Source organism: Magnolia sinica, chromosome 16 (assembly GCF_029962835.1).
Source record: "Magnolia sinica isolate HGM2019 chromosome 16, MsV1, whole genome shotgun sequence".
Lineage (NCBI taxonomy): Eukaryota > Viridiplantae > Streptophyta > Magnoliopsida > Magnoliales > Magnoliaceae > Magnolia > Magnolia sinica.
Window position 1 is genome coordinate 5,270,285 of NC_080588.1, and position 24,730 is coordinate 5,295,014.

The 24,730-nt window shown below is 39.4% G+C and overlaps 1 protein-coding gene and 1 long non-coding RNA gene across 4 annotated transcripts in view; one reads left to right on the top strand and one right to left on the bottom strand.

The window, feature by feature from the left end:
- Positions 1–19,526, top strand: part of LOC131228694 (uncharacterized) — a 34,143-nt gene extending 14,617 nt beyond the window's left edge. The window contains exons 3-5 of one of the 3 annotated variants that reach the window (XR_009163069.1): positions 669–727; positions 16,959–17,058; positions 19,382–19,526. This is a non-coding gene — a long non-coding RNA (uncharacterized LOC131228694). Of the gene's footprint in view, positions 1–668; positions 728–14,943; positions 15,519–16,958; positions 17,059–19,381 lie in introns of those variants that run through there. The other 2 variants (XR_009163068.1, XR_009163067.1) reach the window with 2 other exon arrangements.
- The window catches only part of LOC131228693 (transcriptional regulator STERILE APETALA), a 44,769-nt gene that overhangs the window by 15,940 nt on the left and 4,099 nt on the right, over positions 1–24,730 (bottom strand). The window lies entirely within an intron of this gene.

Sequence of the window (24,730 nt, forward strand, 5' to 3'; positions counted from 1 at the left end):
CGTAATGTGCCGTTAACGGCAATTACGAGTCATTTTTTCCATAATGGCTATTAACGACACCGTAACGTGTAACAGTTGCTACTGTTACCTTTACGAAACGGCCTTTAGGGCCACGTAACGGCCTTTACGGCACACCACGATCAAGTGTCATTTTATCAAGTTGGTAGATCAAAACACTCCAAATTCCAAGTATCATTTCAGGTTGGTAGATGAGTAGTAGGTATCAAGCATCATTTTGTCAAGAGATTGGTCTCCATAGGCAAAATCGAGTTAAAGAGTCGAGGGGACTGGGACCCAAAAATAGATTAACATGGTGCTGGTGGAGTGGTGACTCATCTCCATCAAAAAGAGGTGGTCAGTGCAGCCTTGTGAAACTCTTTATAAGGCTTTATAGTACTGATTTAGATTGTTTTAGGGTGTTTCGTAATTTTAAATTAAGATTATATTTTATTTTTTTTTGAGAGAATTTTGAAGTAAGATATGTTCGAAGTGTTTTAGTTATTTTCATGTGCTTTTCTGATATTGCATAACTGTATTAGTTATCTTTGATTGTTTGGCAAGCTTTGATAATCTTTTCACTCTCTCCATTCTTGTGTAATGTATTTTTGACATTAGACACATGGACCACTCCTTGGTTTTGGTTACATTCTAACTTTTGTTTGGTTTAGGCAACAAGGTGCAATTTAAGGAAAATCGGCAAGAATTCGGAGAATAGCCAAATAGCCAGGTAATGCTTTCAATGAAACGGGGGAGGAAACTCTTTTTTTAAAAAATAAAAATAAAAAATTCTATTTAAACCAATGAAAATAATTTCATAATAAACAATACATGAATTTTTAGTAAAAGAAAAGGAATAAGAGAATTTTGTAAAACTACACAAACAGGAACACACTGTTGGTGCTTACATAGAAAAGTAGAAATGAAAAGATACTCTCAATAAACCTCCTCCTCTCAAGTTTCGACTAGCTGAATTCCAAAAAACCTCTAACATGTGACCTCTTTATGGGAAAAGAAAGCCTCTTTTTTTTTTTTCTTTTTTTTTTTTCTCAAAATCACCACATTTAAAAATAGGTGAAAGGGGGCTATTTTACACTTACTACCTCAAAGAACTTAATTTGGCTACTCATTCTTGTTTTGGGGCCTCAAATAACAAGCACTCGACCCCCTAGCCCAATGGGAGACATACATTCAACATTGAGGTCTCAGGTTTGAATCACAACATACCTATAAAACAAGGCAGGCTGTAGTATTTAATATTAAAAGTTGGAAATATATTATCACCTTGGCAAGCAAAGTGGAGATTTTTTCAGTTTTTTTTTTTTTTTTTTTATTACTTGAAAATTTTCTCCCCCTTAACAACACACGGTGAGCCTGGACTTAACCAAAACCAAATTAGAGTTTTTCTTCTTCTCCTTTTTCAGTTTGTTCATTTTTTATTTTAAATTTCTTGCTTGTAGTTCATGTTTGATATTGATAAAACAAGAGCTTTGCTAATACCACATGCTGCTACAAGTCAGATATAGCACACGCCACTGTATCGGTGGGGATTGTGTGGAAGCAAACCCAAATTCAATCTAACATGACGAAATAAAACATAAACCAAACACGTAGAGAAAACACAATTTTTACATGAAAAAACCCTCACAGAAAAAACCACGGCACAAAGCGATAAACAATCCACTACGAAATAATATTACAAGAGATGATGCACTTACAATGATGAGAATCCCCTTCTGTTCTCCCAAAACCCTAACTTTTCTTCTCTAAAACTCTTAGAAATTACCTTAATCCCGATTACACATGATATAAATATCATCACAAGCAAAATAGGAAACAGACCGCGCACTTACATAGTTCTACACACATCATCGATATAAGTGTCGATCAATCGACACTGATCGTGTACCCTTCGATCGATTGAGCATACCAAAGCTCAGCGATTGAACTAGTCCAAAACTACCCAGAGAGTAAAAATGATTTATTTGAATTACTGTCGATCGATCAACCCGAAAGTTCGATCAATCGAGCATGGACAGAAGCTGTCTAGCGAGCAATCTGTCTAATTCCGGAGAGGTTTGATCGATCGACATCGATCGAAGTCCCCTTATTCTACATAGATTGAAAACATCCATTCAATAATCTCTACCATGGATTCAATCTTCATGCTCCATTGCTCCACAACCATCACTATCTCTAATTGCCTTCCATTATAGCTTCATCGTCGCTTCTCGTGCACACTCTGTCTTCGTTAAGCCTATGCCAAGCCCAGAGAAGTCACACAGAAGAAACCACAGTTGTAAGCATGTCGGTCGGGTTAACGCTTTTATGGATCTTCTCTAGAGTCATGCTGCCTTTCTCAAGCACCTTTCGGATATAATGATGATGAACATCAATATATTTAGTATGTGAATAGTAAACCAAGTTTTTAGCTAAATCAATCATGCTTACATTGTCACAATTAACTGGCATGGCCTTTTACTGAAGCCCAAGCTGATTTATCGTTCCTCTCAACCAAACACCCTCTTTGCACGCCTCTATCACCGCCATATACTCAGCTTCAGTTGTGGAAAGAGCCACCAAAGACAGAAGCTTCAACATCCAATTGATCACACCACCCACAAGAACAAACAATTAACCAGAAGTCGACTTGCTATTATCCATATTACCCGCGTAATCGGCATCCACATACCCTATCAACTTGTCATTTGACTTTTCAAATGTTAAGACGTAGTCCACTGTAGCTCGTATATATCGAAATAACTATTTCACTTCCTCCCAGTATTGCTTGCCAGAGTTAGCCATGTATCTACTCACAACACACACTGCATATGAAATATCAAGTCTCGTTGAGACCAAGACATATATCAAACTGCCAACGACACTCGAATAGGGCACACGAGACATCACTTGCTTTTCTTCATATATAGTAAGACATTGTTCTGAAGAAAGCCTAAGTGAGCAGCATGGGGTGTGATAACTGTAGCTTGCTCCTTTGTTTGTCTATGTGAATATATATACCAAGAATCTTCTTTGCAACCCCTAAATCTTTCATTTCAAATGTCCCTGACAACTGAATCTTCAAAGTATCGATCTCAGACATGTTATGGTTGACGATAAGCATGTCATCTACTTACAATACTAGTACAATGAACTATCCATCATCTAGTGTCTTTGTAATAAACATAATGATCATACTCACTCTTGTTAAATCATTGACCAATCATGAAATTAACAAACCTTTTGTACCACTCCCTATGCGACTATTTCAGTCCGTACAATGACCTCCTTAACCCGCTAACTTTATTCTCGGTCCCTTATACTTCAAACTATTCTAGTTACTTCATGTAAATCTGCTCTCCTAACTCCCCATATAAGAAAGAAATCTTCACATCCATCTGTTCCAATACAAATCTGATGGACAACTACTTAACCATGGGTACAAAAATCATGCTGAAGTTGACACCCTCCTTCCATGCATATCCTTTTACGACCAATCTCGCCTTATATCTATACCGCTTCAAATAAATCTACTTACAACTGATCGATTAACGCAAGGTCCATTAGCTCCCATCTCTCATTCTTATGCAGAGAGTCCATCTCGTCATGCATGGCCATCATCCACTTATCAGCATCAGTATCATCTAATGATTCTTGGAAGGTACACAGATCCCCCTCATCTGTAATGAGGGCAAATGCAACATTTGAATCATCTCTGTATCTAATTAGTAATCTGCGATCTCTCGACGGATTTCTTCTGAGAGGCGGTTGCTCCACCTGCTCCTGCACCTCAGCTTCAAAGTGTCTCACCCTTACAATTTTAATGCCAATCATTGTTGATTTTCCAGTTCATTTCTTTCATCACGATAGAACAAAGAATCCTCATCAAACTTAGCGTCACGACTCAAAAGTGATTTTTCGAGTGAGCCAATCATACTGCATGTACCCATCCACGCCATCACCATAGCGCACAAAGGTGAGTTTCTTTGCTCTTTGGTCTAGGTTATCTCTCAACTAACAGGACATGAGAGAAAGCGTTACAACCAAATACATGCAACCCTGAATAGTCAACATCATGACCACTCTACACCTTCAGGAATTTTACAGTCTATCGGCGTAGACGGGGACCTTTTCACCAAATAACAAGTCGTATTCACAGCCTTAGTCCATAACTCTTTGCCCAATCCAACATTACTCAACATCAAGGTGTTCCATAACGGTAACGGTGGCCATAACAGTTACCACCGTTACCTTTACGATACGGGGCATAACGGCTATTACCGCCCTATAACGACCGTTACAGTCTCTCTTTTTAATTTTTTATGTATTGAAAAAATTCCTGAAAAACTTGTATCTACCCCGTAATGTTGATTAAAAAGTATGAAAAACCTATATATGTCCTGTAATAGACCATTACGGGCTATTGTGGCCTTTGTAGGGAATGTAACGTGTCGTTAACGGCAATTATGGGTCATTTTTTTCCATAATGACTGTTATGGCCGATACGACCCCATAACGTGTAACGGTTGCCTCCGTTACCTTTACGTAACGGCCTTTACGGCACAACATGCTTAACATGCTTCGAGCTTTGTCCAAGAGAGTCTGATTCATATATTCTGCCACACATTCTTGTTCGGGTATATGCCTCATTGTATTGTGCCTTATAATCCCATTATCTTTACAAAACTGGTTGAATTCTATTGAAGTGAATTCACCTCAATTGTCCGTCTTTAGAACCTTCAGCTCCTGTCATGCTTTCTTCTCAATTATTGCCTTTCACACATTGAATGTAGCGATTACATCAAATTTATTTTTCAAAAAATAAACCCACACTTTCCTTGAGTAGTAATTTATAAATGAGACAAAAACAATGACACTACAAATGAAACAAGCGGTGGGCCCCATACATCTGAATGTATATACACAAGCTGTCCTTGACATACATGTTTTCCAATCTTAAAAGTTACTTGTGTTTGTTTATCATATATATACAATGCTCACGCATGAAAATCATCGCTTTTAAAAACAGAAATGGAGCTAATATCAGAGAGTACTTTCATACTACGCTCGTTCATATGGCCTACACACGCATGCTACAAATTTACCGATGTGGACTCCACTACAAACGTCACAGCTCCACCCAATATGGTATTCCCAATCAACTTGTAAAGATTGTTATTCCGTTGCGCTATCATCACTACGAGTCTCCCTTTAGAAACTTTTAAGGGCCCGATCAAAACTAGTAAACTTCACTCAAGTGCATTTAATGCCCAAGAGAGAGAAGATTATTCCTGAGCTCAGGAACATGTCTCACATTCGTCAGGATACGCTCCACCCCATCGAGCATCCTGATGTGCACTGAACCAGTTCCAACAATCTTACAGACATTGTTATTGCCCACAAACACTTGTCCACCATCGCACTCGTTGTAACTGGTGACCCAATCTCACTGGAAGAACATTATCATCATCTACTTCCTCATTTGATTCCACTGTGTTGGTTTCCTTATGTGAATCATTAGATTTTTTTTTTTATCCCTTTAGAGCTTTATGATTCGAACAATCATTTTTCATGTGTCTTGTCATGCCACAACTTTAGCATTTCAATCATTTTTCATGTGTCTTGTCATGCCACAACATTAGCATTTCATTTTGCCATTCCCTTTTGATTTGGGTCTAGAATTCTTCTTCTCCCATTCAAAATTCCTTCCCCTAGCAACCAATGCATCTGTAGATGTACCCTCGTCACTGTCTTTTCTTCTCAAATGCTTCTCATGAAGGGTTGAGATGACAATTTCAACATCGATGATATTCCTACCATGGATCAGAGTGTCTACGAGATTCTCGTAAGACGGTAAGCGAATTCAACATAATTAAGGCTTGATTTTCCATTTCGATCTTAACCTATGCATTCGTCAATTTATAGAGCAATTCGTTGAACGCGCTTATGTGTTCTTTGATATTAGATCCCCCTATCATCTTAAAATTGTAGAACTATTTCTTAAGATAGAGATGCCCAACCAGGGATTTCTTCATATACAAATTATCAAGTTTCGTCCATACCCTTGCGACAGTCTTTTACTACAGGACATTGTGGAGAACAATATCTGTTAGCCATAATTGGATTGAGGTTGTAGCCCTCTCATCAAGTTCATCCCACTCTTCATCACTTATAGATCCAAGACGCATAGCCTTACCAAGGGGAGCGTGTTGCAATCCTTGTTGAACTAAAATGCCACTCATTTTCACCTTCCATAGTTCAAAATTATTTCTATAGGTAAACTTCTTTGTTTTGTACTTCACGTTAGATCCTTTCATCGACATGTTTCACATTAGAACTCTAAACCTTGATGTTAGCGCTGATACTTGTAGGAGATCGCATGGATGTTAGCGCTGATACTTGTAAGAGATCGCACGGAAGCAAACCCGAATTCAATCAAATAAGACGAAATAAAACGTAAACCAAACACGCAGAGAACACACGAGTTTTATGTGGAAAAACCCTCGCGGGAAAAACCCACATCACAAAGAGACAAACAATCCACTATGAAACAATATTAGAAGAAATGATGCACTTACAATCATGGGAATCCCTTTCAAATCTCCTAAAACCATAGTTTTTCTTCTCTAGAACCTTTATTACCTTAATCTCAGTTACACCTTATATAAATATATATATAGCCGAATGCTCAATTGCGCACCAGTTCGCACAAAACTCTTGCGAACTTTCTAAGAACTCATCATAAGTGATGTGAGTCCAAAATCTGAATGGTCCACGTGATGCAGCACGCCATGAAACCCCCGGTGCCCAATTTTTTACTTTGATCTAAAACTTTGGTGGGCCACAAAGAAAAAAAAATAGTTTCCTCCCTTGATTTCCATCTCTCTTTGTTATGGCCCACCAAAGTTTTAGATCAGGGTGAAAATTAGCCCCTTGGGGTTTCATGGGATTTTGCATCACATGGACCGTTCAGATTAAACACCCATGACACGTGTGCAAAGGTGCGCACGTGCGCATGCTTCTCTCTCTCTCTCTCTCTCTCTCTCTCTCTCTCTCTCTCTCTCCACACGCAGTTCCGCACGCGCCGTTGACACTGATCAAGCACCCTTCGATCAATCGAGCATACCAAAGCTCGAACGATCGAACTAGTCCAAAACTGTCTAGAAAGTAAAAAAGATTTATTCGAATTATAGTCGATCATTCGATCGATGTCCCCTGATTATGTATAGATTGAAGACATCCATTCAACACGTTTATCCAGCTAGGGAAAAAAAAAGCCTTTTTTTTTTCAAAATCAAACATACCACTCTTTTAAAAAGGCGAAAGGGGGCTATTTTACACTTACTACCATAAAAAAGTTAATTTGACTACTCTTTCTTATTTTTGGGCCTCAAACAACAAGCACTTGAGCCCATAGGCCAATGGGAGACATGAATTCAACATTAAGGTCTCGGGTTGGAATCACAACATACCTATAAAACAAGGCAGGTCGTAGTATTTAAAATTAAAATATAGAAATATATTATCACCTTGGCATGCAAAGTGGAGCTTTTTCCAGCTTTTTTTCTTTCTTTTTTCAAGTTTCTCCCCTTGACAACCCACAATGAGCCTAGACTTTCTTCTTCTTCTTCTTTAGTTTTGTTTGTTTGTTCTTTTTTTTTTGTTAATTCCTTCCTCGTAGTTCTGTTTGATATTGATAAAAACAAGAGATTTGCTAAGACCACACGATGGTACAAATCAGTAAATGCACACGCCACCGTATAACCAGCCACTACATATTCAGCGTGGTGGATACGTGAAACATCCAACCCATCCATCAGTATGGTAGCACGAATTAGATTTGTATACCAAAGAATCAGGTCAGTCTGCTAGTCGTGTGGGCCAGTCAACAAATATGCGGTGATGAAAAAGTCAGCTGAAGTTTTCTGACCCGTCAACTTATTCTAATTGGGCTATAACAACCATGTGGTGAGTCCCACGTGATGTATAGTTTGGATATTTCACCTCTCTGCTAAGCTAGCAATATGCAGTGGCATGTGCATTTACTAACGAATGCACATGCATGGTCTTAGCAAAGATCCATAGAGCATAACTTTGGTTTTCAGGAAAGTACGTCTTGGTTTTTGCCCCCCTTGGAACGAACTTGGAAGAGACGGTAACATCAAGTATTTGCCTGGGATTAGGCCTTCCATCCATTTTAGATATGTATGGCCTACCAAGTCAAGCGACCGTGATTTGAGTCATGGCCAAATCTTTTGCTTTTGTGCACATGCGCTTATGTCTTGCTTGAATCCAACTGAACTTATTCTAGTTTTCAAATATAGCTTTACACTAGCTACAACCATCAACTTCATGCTAATCATGATCTGAAGTTGTGACCGCAGTTTTAAAAACTCACCGACTCAACCCAAAACTCAGCTGAGTCAACTCAACTTGGTGAGTTTTCGAGCTGAGTCAGAACCAATGCAGCACTAAAGCTATGGCTGCATATTTTTGCTACTTCATTCTATTTAAATCTAAAGCAGATTTATGACTACTCTTAATATCTAAATTTAATTATGAAGTATCGAGTCTAGTCATGTAAAGACTTGATTGATCAAGTCTTTGAGTCAACCCAATCTGGCTGGACATCAAATCGAGTTGAGTTTTCAGCTATTTGAACTATGATTGTAACCCTTTCGTAGCTCCACATGACCTTTAGGGCCCATTTGGATGCACCCTCTGAAGGGCATTCCAGGCTATGCTGTTTGGAAACTCCCTCTAAAGGGGCAGTTGAGGCTGGGATGCATTTTGCACGCCCTCATCTCATCTCCTGCTCAGCAAATAGGTGTTAAAATTCCAACTTATGATTGGTTGTTGCTGATTGGACCGAAAAATCAAGCGTGAAACCTCCTTTGTCGTGACCTCCCTTTGAGTAGTCATCCTCCTTTTGAGTAGTCATCCAGATGGGCCCTTCTACGGTAGAAATGTCAACCTGGGAAGCATTTCTACCTGGGAAGCGTGTGGGATAGTGCCTCAGGTGGACCTTGCACAAGGATATGGTCTACTTTTTTGATGAGGTGCACGTGCAATATTTAGCTTTTCCTATTTTCTGTATAGGGGCAGCTGGCCTAATCAGTAAACCAGCCTTTTGACTGCAATCATTCATACGATGGGGCCACTTTATGTGCCAGTCATACATTTCCCATCCGCCTATTAGGGGGTGTTTGGCGCATGGTATTGGGAAGGATTTGGTGGGATGGGATTCAAAAAATGTAATTATTACATATGAGAGGGATTGTCTCCTATTACCATGGGATTAGCCTAATTCCATGCTATGTTTGTAATACCATGGGATTCACTCTTTGGTTTGTTGTACATTGAATAGATATACCTACCATCATTTGAAACTATTGAGAATAACACCTATGCATTATATCCAAACCATTTATCTGTTTTGTCACCTCATTTTATGGCATGGGCCTAAAAATGAAGTAGATCCAAACCTTATGTGGCCCCAAAGAAGTTTTCAAGGGTAGGTGTTCAATCCCCACTGCTTTCTGTGGTGGAGTCCATTTGACCTTTAGATCTACCTGATTTTTTGGCCCATGCTCTAAAATGATCTTGAAAAATGGGTGGACGGTGTGGATATAGCCCACACATCATGGTGGGACCTACACAACTTGCTAACATTGAGTGGAATTGGCACGTTCCAAGCTTTTCCATTCTTCCCAAACATTGAGTGGAATTGGCACGGGACCAAATGCAATTCCATCCCACCTAATCCCATCTAAGGAGGCCTATAACCCGTGGTTATAGGAATCCCCTACAACCTTGAAGTAGCATAATGAAAAAGCCCGCCGTGCATAGGAATTCCCCTGTAACCTGAAGTAGCCTAATGAAAAACTCCGGTCCGCATAGGAATCCCACGCAACCCTAAAGTAGCCTAATCCCCCCTTAACCCCAAAGTAGCTTAAGGCCTTGTTTGGCACCGTGGATTCGGAATACTTGGATTGGAATCTGCTGGATTTGACATACGTTGTATTCAAAATTCTCCAATTGTGTTTGGAACCTTAAATTTGGAATCCCTCATAATCCAAAAGTAGCTATGTACTTAAATTATGTAGCATATTTACAAGAGTTTGAATTTAATTACTAAAATTAACTTTAATATCCCTAATTAGTGTACCTATGTGATGTTTGACACAATGATTGTAACAAGCCCATTGAAATATACATGTTGGCTGAAAATGATGAAATTCCAAGCCTCGGATGGGCCACAAGCATAGGATCACAATCGAGCTACTAACCACTGATTTTTAACCGTTAATTTACATGGACAATGTTTGGACTACTCAGATCATTCTATTGAAGCGATTTTAGTGATGTAGTTGATAATTTGATTATTGATTGCTGGGATATCATCAGTAGGTCATGTGCACAATAAATTAATAGCCTAGTGACACATGTTACACCCGTGACTCTTGTGCCTTTAAAAATGAGCAAAAGAAGGAGAGAATTGGAAATCCATGTAAAAGCCGGGGATTGCAAAACTCACCAAAAGTTAGGATTTGGAATCCCGTGGATTTGGAATACCCTCAAATTCCCTCAAATCCATGATGCCAAACGACCCCTAATGAAAAAGCCGATGTGGCCCTCTAGTTAGAAGTGAAGTATCCCTTGGGTGAAATGACTATCCTGCCCTATTCACTCTTCAGCCCACGTTTGGCATGTGGACGTTTAGGGGATTCCCATAACCATCCTTGGTTACGAGCAATTCACTTCCCAGGCTAGGTTTGGAAGTATGATGTTACAGTACATGTTATTTCTAAGTCGCAATGTAACTAATCAGAAAAGTTCTGAGCATAATCAACCACTCAGGTGAATTGGAGACTTGGACAAGTCAATTCATGACTCAGGTTGACACATAATAATTAAATTATTAATCATATTCATATAGAAATAACGTCTAGAATAATCAAGAATCAATAAGAAAGATAAATAGCTCCAACTGTCACATGCACAACTAGTGGGGCACTGGTTATGCGCTCACTTCTACCTCGGAGGCCTAGATTAAAAAATTACATCCTTTACTAAGGCTGGCAATGGTTATGTGGACCTATGGATGCCTAACATTCCATACTTAATTTTAACATGTGAGGTGAGGGTTTGTTCATGGCTCATATTTGACACGTGCACATGACTTTTAATATATAGTATCTTGCGCTCTTTCAAAGAGCCATTTATGTTTCCTAAGGTGTGAGAATTTGTGCACTGCTAAGAAAATTCTAGGCGTAGTTCAAAAGGTTGTGCACATGTTAGGGTTATGATTTCTCATTTCTCTGTAATTGATCAGAAAATATCAGATCAGAGCCTAGTTCGGAAACCTAATAACTTGACTCAAATCAGTGACTAGCTCTGGGTCAACTCAACGACTGACAAATCTATTATTGACTCAGCTCAACACATAACAATTAAATTATTATTCAGACAAATAATGTTTACAACAATCAGGAATCAGTAAGATGTATAAATGGATGCAATCGTTAAAAACATAACTAGAAGGGCGCTTGTTACTTGTGCTGAAGAGGTCATGATTGCACACTGTGTTCTTTACAAGGGCTATCAATGGATACCTGGACCTGTGGGCATCAAATGGATCCGGGTCCAACTTGGATCCGTTGAGGAATCAGGTCAGGTTTGGTTTCACTACATTGGCTGGCTGGGTCCTCCACCTTTCATCCAGTTAATTTAGGTCGGGTCAAGTTAGGTTCATTTAGTTCTAGTATTAATAATATTATACACAAAGCTCACACGCAACTAGTTGTACATCCAACTAGTTGGTGTGTGGAGCAACCATGGTGCTTGTATGACATCTTGCTCGCATCTAACAAGGCTGTCTCATCATGAAAATGAAATTCTCCAATAATCAGGTCGATCCAACCATGAAAAGGAATGGCCCACATGAGTGTGGAGATTTTTGAGTGGTTATTCATGGTTTTCTATGATGTTTCTCACCTGATAGTTGGATCAACTTAATCTTGTGAGGGATCTCATGAAAATGAGACAACTTTCTCGAACGGGTACCGTGGTGGACCTCACATGCCAACTACTTAGTGAGCATCTCTCTCTCTCTCTCTCTCTCTCTCTCTCTCTCTCTCTCTTTGATATATATATATATATATATATATATATATATATATATATATATATATATATATATATATATAATTGTAGTTCCATGTCCTTTGTAGTCTATTTTATCATTCACAATAAAATTAAATGGACCCAACACAATCTCAATTCGGTCCCAGGCATCCAAGGCGAAATTGCCTCCACCCTTGCCCATTATGAGTTGTGTCCCTCCACCCTCGCCTAATATGTTCTCGTGCAAAGCTGACAACTCATGAATTGGGAAATCAAGCCCGTGTTTATGGTGTCTCTCCACCCTTGCCTAAAATATTCTCGTGAAATCCCTCAATATACATTGATTCACCATCTTCTGATGGCTTGAGCTTCTTAGGGGGTTAGGAAAATCAAGTTTGGGCTATGGGTGGGGAAATTAGGCCCATGTTTATGGTGTGACCGTCCCTCCACCCTTGTGATGTAGAGCGTGTCACATACACTTTTATGGCAAAGATGGCTCAAAGAAGGCTCGATTGGAAGCGGAAATGATCTGGACCATTAGAACCTTTAATCAATCACATCTTGCAAACTGGGATGAGTTTTTTAACATATTATATATGATTTTGGGGCAGGAGAACAAACTTAAGCCAACCAACAGGTCAAAACTTACATATATAATACGTAAGTGTCCAATTACATATTATATATGCCGGATTTGCAAGATTCCATAAGATCAACAGTCAAAAGTTCTGTTTAGTTTTGTTTTTATTATAAATAGTAAGTTTCAGTTCGAATATAACTTTTGATCCTTTGAGTTGCAGAAGTCGTGCCCAACATAAAAAAGGCTTAGAAAAGTAATTGGACACTTATTATTTTTGGCTGAAAACCATGAAATTTGGTAGGAATAGAGGTAGCCTATAAATAGTAAGTTTACTATTATAGTAAGTCACGTTTTTAAGGTGTTTGAGTCATAGTTTAAGTCTAAAACTCCGTCCTAAGTTTGATGATCTTATTTAAAGAGTTGTAATTTTGTTTTTTTTTTTATCACCAATCAAATTATTTCAAATTTATTGTGAATTATTTATGCTTCTATCCCTCGTGGATTCGAGAAAGTTTTGTGAGCCTAGAGAGATCCGTGGATTCGAAATAATTATCCCATGAGGAAGACCATGATGGACCTCACCACGTCATCGACCTCACCACGTCCCTCCTGTGCACTGCCTTACTCTATGTTCCGCTGCGCCACCTTAATACTTGCACAATAAGCTCCACACGTGTGGGAGTGTTGAAGTCACTCAATCTACATACATTAATATGTTCGGTGCACAGTTCCACTCCACACGTGTGGAAGAGTGTTGAAGTCACTCATTCTACGTTACTATGCTCTACATTAATACGTTCCGGTGCATAGTTCCACTCCACACGTGTGGGAAGAGTGTTGAAGTCACTCATTCTACGTTACTATGCTCTACATTAATACGTTCCGGTGCAGAGTTCCACTCCACACGTGTGGGAGTGTTGAAGTCACTCAATCTACATTGATTCACCATTATCTGACTGCTCTGACGGCTCAACCTTTTCAGAGCAACTGGTTGTTTGAATATTGAGCATGGGTGGAGGATGGGTGGGAATATAGAGCATGCGCTAAGGTGGCATGCATGTGCATCAATCCACTTTGTCCGGAGAGTGGGCGCCACTGCAGATGTGAAATGGCCAAGAAACTGACATCGTTGACCTGATGAAATGGTTTCGGCAGTCACATTTTGGTTGATAAATTCCTAAGTTGAACAGTTTTGGAACTCCGGGTGCCCACCAATTGTCAGGTGGGCCAAATCTCCAGCAGGGTCCTACATTTCTACGGCTTGGATAGTTACACGACGGAACACGGACCGAGACAACTTAGACCGCTGGATCAGTCTCCTACTTGGGCCCACTAATTTATAATTTTTAGGATCTAGCAGGCTAGCGCGCCTACTAGACCTATCTACACCGTCCACAGGTTCCACTAGACTCAGCAATCCAACGGTCCTTATTAAGGTACTAATTATGGGCGAACGGACCTATCTTCGCCTCCCATCTTCTACAAAGATCTTGTCTATCCATCTACATGCCACTATCTGATTGGCTTAAACCATACTGTTGTCCATCCATCCGTCCATCCGGTTTAGATAGGAGAAGCGGATGCCAACGACTCCAATGCAACCAGGTTCATGGGAAGGTTTCCGTATTTAAAGAACCTACTAGCTTTCCTGCGTACGTGAGACACACTCTGCCATCGCTGCAACGTGGAGTACCTGACCCGATTTGTCCTGGAGTACCCACATCCCATCAGTAGAAAAAGGGCGTCGAAGGAAGGCGACAAAAGACTTCGATTCCGGTGCGGTGGGATTTAATATATGAGAAATTCCTTGTTACTCTTGCAGAGTGCAATGGATGATACGCGGGCACTTTCGAATTTACTTATAAATTGCACGAGTGGTATATAATTAGTCAACGAAACCATCCATATTATGATAACAACTGTGTGTGTCATGAATCGATAATTAAGATCATCCGATCATTTGAATATCGGATAGGTAGAGATTGGACAGTTATTATTATTATTATTTTTTTAAATCCAATGGTAATATTTCCACCAACAAGCGTCCACTAGTCAGAAATTAGGATTGTTCAAGCAAATCTGATGTTAAGATTGCGACTTGGAGAGGGTGATCTGCACATCTATTCGCTTTATTTGAGTTAATATATGCCACGTGTACAAGTCCTGCGTGCCTACGCATCGAGTGTCATGCGGAGCCTGAGTAGCAAATAATTCCTCTTTATTTCTGTATTATATTACAGGTAAAGGGACGGCTTTGATGTACGGATGTACAAATCTTGTTACATTCAAGGAACTGAAGATGGCTTTTTTGAAAAAAAGAAGACAATCAAAAGAAGAGAAAAAGAGCCCCCGCCCTTTTTTAATAAGTAAAAATAACGGCATGGAATGAGAATCGAAGGGTCTGGTGGTCCCCACCGGCAGTTGTACACGCACATTCGGCCGTGGAATGAGGTGATCTCATCAGGCTGACCACATGTCCATCTTCCAAGTGGGGGCCACCTTATGAACCGCTCAGATTTGTCCCACGCAATTGCAAGAATGTTTCCACGTGATGCGTGTAAAGGTCAGTGTGGGACTGGAAAATCTACACGCACACCTCCCTTCGCAGGACAAGATATAAGAGATGGTGCGCATGGTGGGCCCTACGTAAATGGACCATGTTCAAGCCTCTAGTCAGTCAGATCATTAGGCCGGCGCCTTTCTGGACGGTCTGAAGCAAGATTTGCCTGTTTCACATCCAACATGCATGGCCCATCTGATGAACGGATAAGAATATTTATTGGCGTGGTTACTTTCATGATGATGCGGTTATTTTCATGATGGTGCCCATCATTCCGAGAGAGAGAGAGAGAGAGACTTTGAATGGCTTGATGCAAGACTTGCCTGCTCCACATGCAGCGTGTGGTGCATCCGATCACTGGGACAAGACCATTTATTGGCAATGGTTATCTTCATGATTGTGACCATCATTCTATGAGAGAGAGAGAGTCGTTGGACGGTTTAACAAGATTTGCTTACTCAACGTGCAACATGTGTGGCACGTCTAATCAATGGATAAGACTTTATTGGCATGGCTATTTTGACTGTGGTGGCTATCATTACGCAATAGAGAGAGAGAGAGAGAGAGAGAGAGAGAAGGAATCCATGTGGGCGCCTCTATCTACAGTTTTAACAAGATTTGCCTACTCCAGATGCAACATGTATCTTCGGACAAGACCTATTGGCATGGCTATCTTCATGATGGTGGCCATCATTCCATTGGGGAAAGAGAGAGTACTGAGCGCCTCTCTCTCCGAACAGTTTGAAACAAGATTATCCTACACATGCAATATGTGTGACCCATCTGATCGATGGACAAGGCTTTATTGGCAAGGTTCTCTTCATGATGGTGACCCTCATTCCAAGAGAGAGAGGGGGAGAGGGAATCGTGGTGGGTGCCTCCCAATGGACATGGTTTGACACCAGATTTGCGGTCATCTGTTCTGTTGACTGATCACCCAGGGCTGAATCTAATCCGCTCAAGAGAGAGGTATGAAAAAAGATCATTGAGAGAGAGAGAGAGAGAGTAGGAAAGCTGCCATGGAAGCTTTGCTTTAGTAGGGTCTCTGTCTCCCCCTTTCATTTCCAATGAGAGAATAAAGAAGCGTTGGTCCTAGCGAAGTGTCCCTCTCTGCATTTGTTTTAAGAGTGTATACACTTAAAAGGACTCTGTAAACATCTCTATCATCCGATTTGAAATCGACATGCCCATCTACGGGGGGTTGTCCAATCACTCAGTTTGGGTGACTCCGCCCATTTTGCTTGGCCCCTGCTGACCTGATCTGATGGTTGATTGACCAACGGTTGAGATGATCATTGCAATGTCCCGGTTATTTGACCTGGACACATTATACAGTAGGGATTGTTGGATGATGTCCATCAACTGGTATCATCTCAATTGATGAGAAGGTGGAGGGAAATGGACGCAACTGATACAATTGGAAGGACGGGATGATTCTAAACGTTTTAGAACAATGACCCATCTGATGTCCATTGGATCAATCAACCTATGTGCTCGTTATTTCCATTGGATGACTATTTCATCTATGCATGGATCAGACACTTGGGATTGATCGAGAGATCTGTATTTTGAGCTATTTACTGATCAACATCGAAGATTTGACTGATCTCAACTGGATAGATCAGACGGTGAATATGGTTTATACGTCATGTTAACACTGATATTAGACTGACCTTACTCGATCCGCATGTGCAGATCAGACGGACGGTGCACTGATCTCGATCAATCAGACAGTGAGTGGACAGATTTCAATCAATCCAAGCGGACAGGACGATGAATATCGTTGATGCATCAGGTAACACTTAATATTGGACCGATCCCAATTGATCCAAGATCAGACTGATTGTGGACTCAAATCAACCCGAGTAGCCGGTGAGTATAGCCCATGTAGCATGGAATCAATGATATGGACAGCTTATATCAGAATCTAAAATGTAATTTGATGTGAAAAACCCACCCAGTACGAAAGCTATATGGTACATGGGCCACCCCACACTATCAAAACCAAGGTGTTACACAGGGATGAACGTGATGAGGTCGATCACCATCTTCCTCAACGATAACTAATATGATTGACCTCCTCAAGGATAACTACTCTAAATTCATGAAACTTCTCTAGACTTCTTAAATCCACGAGTAAAAGAAATAGAAATAATTTTAAAATATATGAAAGAAACTTGTTGAATATTGATAGATGAAATAAATGGTCTACAACCCTTTTAAATAGGGATACCAAGACTTAGAATAAGTTTAGTAATTAAACTATAACTAAAACTGCTTAAAATTCGTAACTTACTATAAAAAAGTGTCCTATGTGGCTTAATCACGTTATTCTCTTAATTTTTATAAACACTTTTCATATTGGACACAACTCCTAAAGCCCAATGGATGAAGAGTTATAATCAAACTAAAACTTACTAAAAATAGTAAAACAGAAATAAACATGGAATTTGACCATCGATACGATGGAATCCCGCAAATTCGGCGTGGGCAACTCGGCATAGCCAGGTTGGTTAGCTAAAGTACCTCGTCCTAACCCAGAATCATATATGGTATGTCAAGTAACTCATTCTGGTTTGCGAGATATATCTGTTTTAAGGTTCTGATGGTCTTGATGACTTCTGCCTTCGATCGGGCCTTCTCTAATCCATCTTGGACATGAAAGTGTCTACGAACCGTTCTACATCACATTACATTACAGCTATAAAGGCTGATATGTATAGGTAACGGCCATGACCATTACGCGATATGGGGACGAAAAAGTACAACTGATTTTCCAAGACTTTATCGGCTGTTACGTGGGCCGTATAGGCTATTCCAGGGCATAACACCATTACCTGTAACGGAAAAATGGCCATATGTTTTCTTCCATTTAAATTCAATTTTCTCTTCATTATTCCACTTTTCTTGTTCCGAAAACTTTCTTAAACTATTCTATAATATACTTCAACTACTTTTACTATATTTTTTTAGAATTAAAACCGTAGATTAAAGCGATTTGGGTGAATATAAACTTCAATAGCCTTTTTTTTTTAAAGTGGTATTTATGTTTTTTCCGATTTCTAGTTCTAATGCTCGATTGTGATGTGTAAATATTAGAGACGTATAACCATATTCACAAATTCACAAGACAATCAGATACGACATTTTCACTAAAGGGTGGACCGTTACACTACCGTGAACATGTTTTTTTAAAAAATCAATATAAATTTAGAATATTGATATTATTCTAGATTTTCTAAATATTTTTTCAAAACTTTTTGGGCAATTTTTTTTTTTCAACCGTTACAGGGGTCATTAAGATCGTTATGCCACCGTATTGGCTGATACCCGTATCGGCAATGGTGGTGACCATTACATCCACCATTATGGATACGGAACACCTTTAATTAAAACCCATTCCAATCGATCCTGCTTGTCTTATCATCTCCCTGTGTAAGAGGACCCAAATCCTCTGCAACACTTGTTTCATGTAGTGCACAACACCCAAGCTTTCTAAGCCCAACCTATTGTATATGTAAAATCCACTCAGTCCATTAGGGTTCTATCCTCATTGAACCTAGGACAAAAAAATGAAGGAGATCCACAACTCAAGCGGCCACAACACATGGAACAATGCGGGTGCGATTCTAACCATAGGTTTTTGTATGGGAACACTATGGTGTGTATCTTTCATCAAAATTATTGATTGGGTGTAACTGACAAGGATAAAAAATTAGTGTGATCCAAATTTAGGTTTTAGGAGACTTCTACATTGGTTCCCATAAGTGTGGGCTGTGGAAATTCATGTAATAGTGTTTGTGCGTGGGTCAAGAGAACATACACAACATAAGTTGCCCTATTCTCTCTCTCGCTCTCTTTCTCTACCCTTTCTTTTCCACTCCTATAAATTTCTTCTACAATCATCTTCTACTTGGTAGAAGGGCAATTTGTGGACCCATCGTTAGCCTAAAATAGTGTGGCCCACTGAATTATAAAATATGAAAGACAATGATTTTAGAAGAATATTTTTGTTTTTTCTGTAATTTTTGTGTAAGTTTTTTGTCGTGTTTCAGTGAAAATAGAGAAAAGTTGAAAAGTCCGTGTTTTAGTTTTCTTACTATGTTGTTTTTCCAAAGGTTTTTGAGGCACATTTTCTACATGAAGCATGTGCGGTTGATCATGTACAATCACCAGAAACAATAATCGTGAAGTTTCATTGAGATTGGGGTGTGCTATGATTTTTTATTTTAATTTTTTGTGAAAAATTAGTGTCGACGGCTCTTGTTTTTGAAAAATTATTTACTACCCACAAACTGTTTGACATGATGTTTGACCCAACTTGACATGGAAGATTTCTACTAGTTCCGCTTTCCTTTTTCGTTCATCATTTCTTCCTTCATTAAACAGTTGTTGTTGGTTGTGGGTGTAATTCACACACATAATGTTGCACATGTACCTTCATATGTCATTGCACATGTATCCTTTCAAGTGTTGTGAGTGTTTACCACTCATTTGTTGTGCAAGGTTGCACATTTTGTGAGAGGGATTAACATGTGAATAATGGTTTAATGACTCGATGGTTGTCGAGTTTGGTTATGGCTTCCCATCTGAAGAGAAGATTCCACAAACGAAGAAAGTTCAAGCTACATTATACAGATAATCATCACTCAAGATCTTCTATCTTGCCACGTTGTGTTTGAAGAGGAGCAATGGTCCATGTTGATCATCATTATATTCTATGTATGTGGTCAAAGCTGGGCATGATCAATACACATGCTCCAACTTGAGGGGAAGTGTGGAAATATATGTAATAATGTTTGTGTGTATGCGTGTGTATTTGTATGTTTCTCTTAAGTTAATATATGTGGATTTCGCCTACAATCAACTTCTACTTCACCCACCAAAGCTTTTATTAAGCCGATTTTTTGTGTACAAATAAAACAATAGTTCTCACCTAATGGATGGAGTGGATTTACAAATAAAGCATGGTGGGCCCACACAATTCAAGCTGGTGTTGTAGATGATTTCGATTCATCATAAGAGGTTATACAAGGGTGCAAACTAGAATACACACACAATGGCCCACTATTGAAAACAATGGACAACCATCCAAAAACCTCAAATTTGTGTCTCGTATGATTGTTCATGTTGGTTGGATCGGCCTTATTTTTGGGGCATTCAAATTTCATAGAGGAGCAACCTTGATGGAAAGGTTGGATCCTCCTATTCACACACCCAGGTGGGCCCCACACAATACTTGTACAAAGTCCACAATGACTAATAGAAGATTGGGACTTGTAGAATACTATTATAGGAATAAATAAAAATATTAACATTCCTTCTCAAGCAATGGGGGTAGATAGGACTAATTAGCAAATTTAGAGGTAGGGCTGGCGTGAAGAGGTGAGAACTCAGGGAAGTAATACTGAGGGAGTGTTTGGTAACTTAGTAAAGAAGCTGGAAACACAGTCTGCCCATTTTACAAATATGAGGAAATGAGGGCAGGTTTAGACACGTGAACAGGCATGTGGGTTGCACCTTAATTAACTAGCATTTCCAAATGCAACGAGTACTATAAAACAATGGGCTGATACCATAACGAAAAGATCGATGCAAAAATACACGTTAAAAAGAGAGGTATTATTTTGAAAAATGATCTACTGGGATCAGTGGGTCAGTGTATGTAAACTTTCCAACGTACCTAGTTGCATTTCGAGTCAATGACATTTGCATCGCCTATCTAGACCATCCATTAGGTTCAGTCCACAATTCATCTACTACCTTGCAAAATTCACACCAATCCAATGGCCCTAAACATTGGTGACTGCACATATCTTCTTAAAGAAATCTTGTCCATCCATTTTTTGCATTCTATTGACTTTACAGTTTTGAAGCATTTGATCAATTATCTTCATAGGCTCCTTTTCAAAGGAGCCTATGAAGAATGGACTGGATCTAAGGGATGGTTCAGATGGGTGATTTCAACACCGACATGACCAAATGCAACAAGGTGCATGGAAAGGTAACGATACACTTACCCCTCGACATCATTTCTCTATTATTTCAATAGGAACGTACAATGTACCAAACCTGATAACTGCTTTTTGTTTTTATGGGTGTCTACCCAAATTGTCATTAGACCGACATGATGCTTTAAATTATCTTAGTTTTGTATGTTTTTTCTTTTCTTTTCCTGTTTCTTGGTAGGGCAATCAAATGTGCCAAAAACCCTGTTTGGCGATTTGGGAGAGAACCAGTTCTAATTGCAAAGCCAATTGCAAGGTCGACTACCTACAAAACAGGGTGGAAATCACTAAGGATCTTGTTTTATGAATTTTGGTTTGAGATCAACATTTTTATCAGATGATAACACTGCACCATCTTTGGTTTTGTATGTTTTGTTTTCCCTGGTGATCCACTGCCAATTGTGGACCTGGTCATGGAGCAGATCGCAATGCAGATGCTGCTATAGAGGCGGTACGGAGATGGGTGACCATGATTTCAATTCCTGCAAGTTGGGCTTCATATTTCATGTACGTTATTGAAAACATGTCTAAAGCATTAGGTTTTTTTGATGTTATTGTATTCAAATGTGGCTTAGTCTCTTCTTAGTTATAACAATATACAAACCTGTGAAGGCTGCTCAGCAGCAGCACCACCTGTGAACTGCATGGCTATATCTGGGCTGTCCATCAAGCAGGCCCCACATTATATATATCCGTGTGCACCACAATGATGGACAGTTAGAAAACTACTCAGCAGTCCCCACAACTGGATAAATGTGACCTGCCCGCCTTTGCAGCCATATCACATGCAAGATCAGGCCTTGCCAAATGAACCCTGGACTTTCTCACGAATCTGGATTCCATGGATCCTATCATTACACTTTTGCTATATCCCTTCCATGAATCCTATCCTGACACCATTATACTGTATACAACTATGTCTGCTTCAAAACGGCAGGCAGCGAGAATCCGGAACGGAAGATATTCATGTTTTGGTCAAAAGTTCAGTAAAAAAGCAAAAACACTAAAAATTCAGAGTGAAAAGTTTGGGTTTTAATGCCATTTGGACTCGCAAAAATAGTGGAAAAAACAGCTATCTAGATGTGTGTAGATATTATATATAAATATGATTAAAATTGAAAACTTTAACTGAATAAGTAAAATGTCTGCATGCATGAGCTATAATGTATCCTTCCTTTTCAAGTAATCCTCTATTTTAAAATTTGCTCTAGAAGTTTTTCTATTTTGAATCAAACATGTTTTAATGAAAAAAAAAGGGTTTAATTCAGTTTTCTTGAAAAAAAAAAAAAAACTTATTTTTTTAATGTCTTCAGAAATATAATGTTTTAAACATTTGATCAATTATAAAGCTTGTTTTTTTTTTTTTTTTTTCCTAATAATGGAATTTTGCTAATAAGGGTCTGGTCCACAACGACATGATCCAAGATTTGTTAAGTACTTAGCTTTTCCATGCAAGCTTTATTTTTTTTGTATTTTCATCCTGAGCTTATACTCAGGCCCTTTTTATTTTTGGTGCAGTGAACCTAAAGAAGAGACTGATGTGCCACGACCCCAACAGATCATGTCATGAGAACCACTATATTGGGATGTGCTTTATAGGATCATGATGACTGGGCCACATTGGATGTAGCCCATTTGATATGGCAATGCTTTTTGCAGGGTAGCTAGCTATGTGCGTAGGCATTTGCATCTCTCACATCCGGACAATACAAATTAGAAGTAGAAGACTGGAAGTTTCTCCCTGAGCTAGGATCATTCAGAAAAAAAGGTAAACACAACGGAAAAATAGCTTGTTTCTTCCTCTAAGGTAGGAAGATAATGTAAGATCCTATAATATCATCTCATCATCATCAAAAATAGGCTGTGAGATTCAGAAAAGTGGGACTCTGATGAATCTTATCATCACCCTGATCTCACTGTCTCCCAAAGGAGGAAAAGAAAGAAAAATAGTATACCCAATTGTTATTTGAGGAGCTATTTTAGAGAAGAAAGAAAAATAGCATTCCCAAATGCTATTTGAGGAGCTATTTTGAGTAGGAAAAGAGGGAAAAATAGCAAACCCAAATGTTATTTGAGGAACTATTTTAAAGAAAGCCTTGGAGAGGAAAATAGTTTTCTACTAGTTATTATTGCACTTGGCGGAAAGGATCACATCTATGGAAATTGTTTTCTTTTTCACAAGCAAGGGATCACATATCCTTATCATGAATCCTATCTTGAAAGGACGATATGGTCCAAGAATCGATAACACTTGGCTTTTCCCTACAAGCTTTAGAGCCCATTTGTAAGCACTTCCTCAAAAGGAGGTTTCCAGAAAGGGCATTGTCAAGCCTGCTTTTCTGGTCAACTCGACATATAAGTCGGGTGTTTTAGTGCTTATTTTGTCGAGCGGGAGATGAGACAAGCATTTGCTAAGTGCATCCAAATGCATAACATCAACTACTGTTTGGATCAAGAAGGCGTTTAGCCTCAAAAACCCCTTCGGATGGTGTGTCCAAACAAGCCTTTTTTGAAAATGCATTTTCATGGTGTGCTGATATTGTTGCCCCTTTACTTTTGGTGCGTTGAACCTAACAAAGAAACTGATGGGCCACAGCTCTAGAAGACCATGTAATGGAACCACCGGGGTATTGGGATACTTTAAAGGAGTATGATGAATGGACTATATAGGATCTAGCCCATGTGATACTGGCAATGCTTTTCATAGCTAGCTAGCCATGTGTGAGCTTGCATTATTTTACATTAAAAATAGACGATTGGAAGCTTCTCTGTGCTTGGAATATCATCCGACCATCAAAAAAGGCAAACATGGAGAAAAAGGTGGCTTGTTTCCCCATCTAGAGGTGGAAGAAAAAGAAAGCGGGAGATGCAATATCATCCCACCACGTTCCTAAATGGGTTACAAGATACGGAAACAATGGAATGTGATGAATCTTATCATCATCCTAAATGGTGCAAGATAGAGAAAGATGGCCAGTATTGTTATCTCACCATTTCCCCAGGGATAAGAAGTAGCAAAAAATAGCACACCCAAATGTTATTTGAGGATCTTCATGATAGACTGATAATATTTTATGTGGAATCGTAGCTGCAACTTAGGTTAAATTCAAACTCGACTGACCCAACCTGATTTTGGGTCAAGTTGGAGGGTTTGACAAGGTCCCCAGGTCGGGTTAGGGTTAGAAAAGTCTTAACGATTTGAAATTGGGTCAGACTTAAGGTGGGCAAATCTAGGTTGGGTTAGGTAGGATTGGGAATAATCATATGTATTTAGATCGGATCGAGTCAGTTTAGGGTTCTGACTATAAAGGAATTCAGGTTGGCCTACTCGTGTTGGAATTCAGGTCAGGTTGGATTGCGGGTTGGGTCCTCTCAAGGTGGGGTCAAGCTCAGGTTGACCCGTCTGAGTTGCACCCCTAATGTGCATGCAAACCGTGTACATGTGGCATGCACATACCT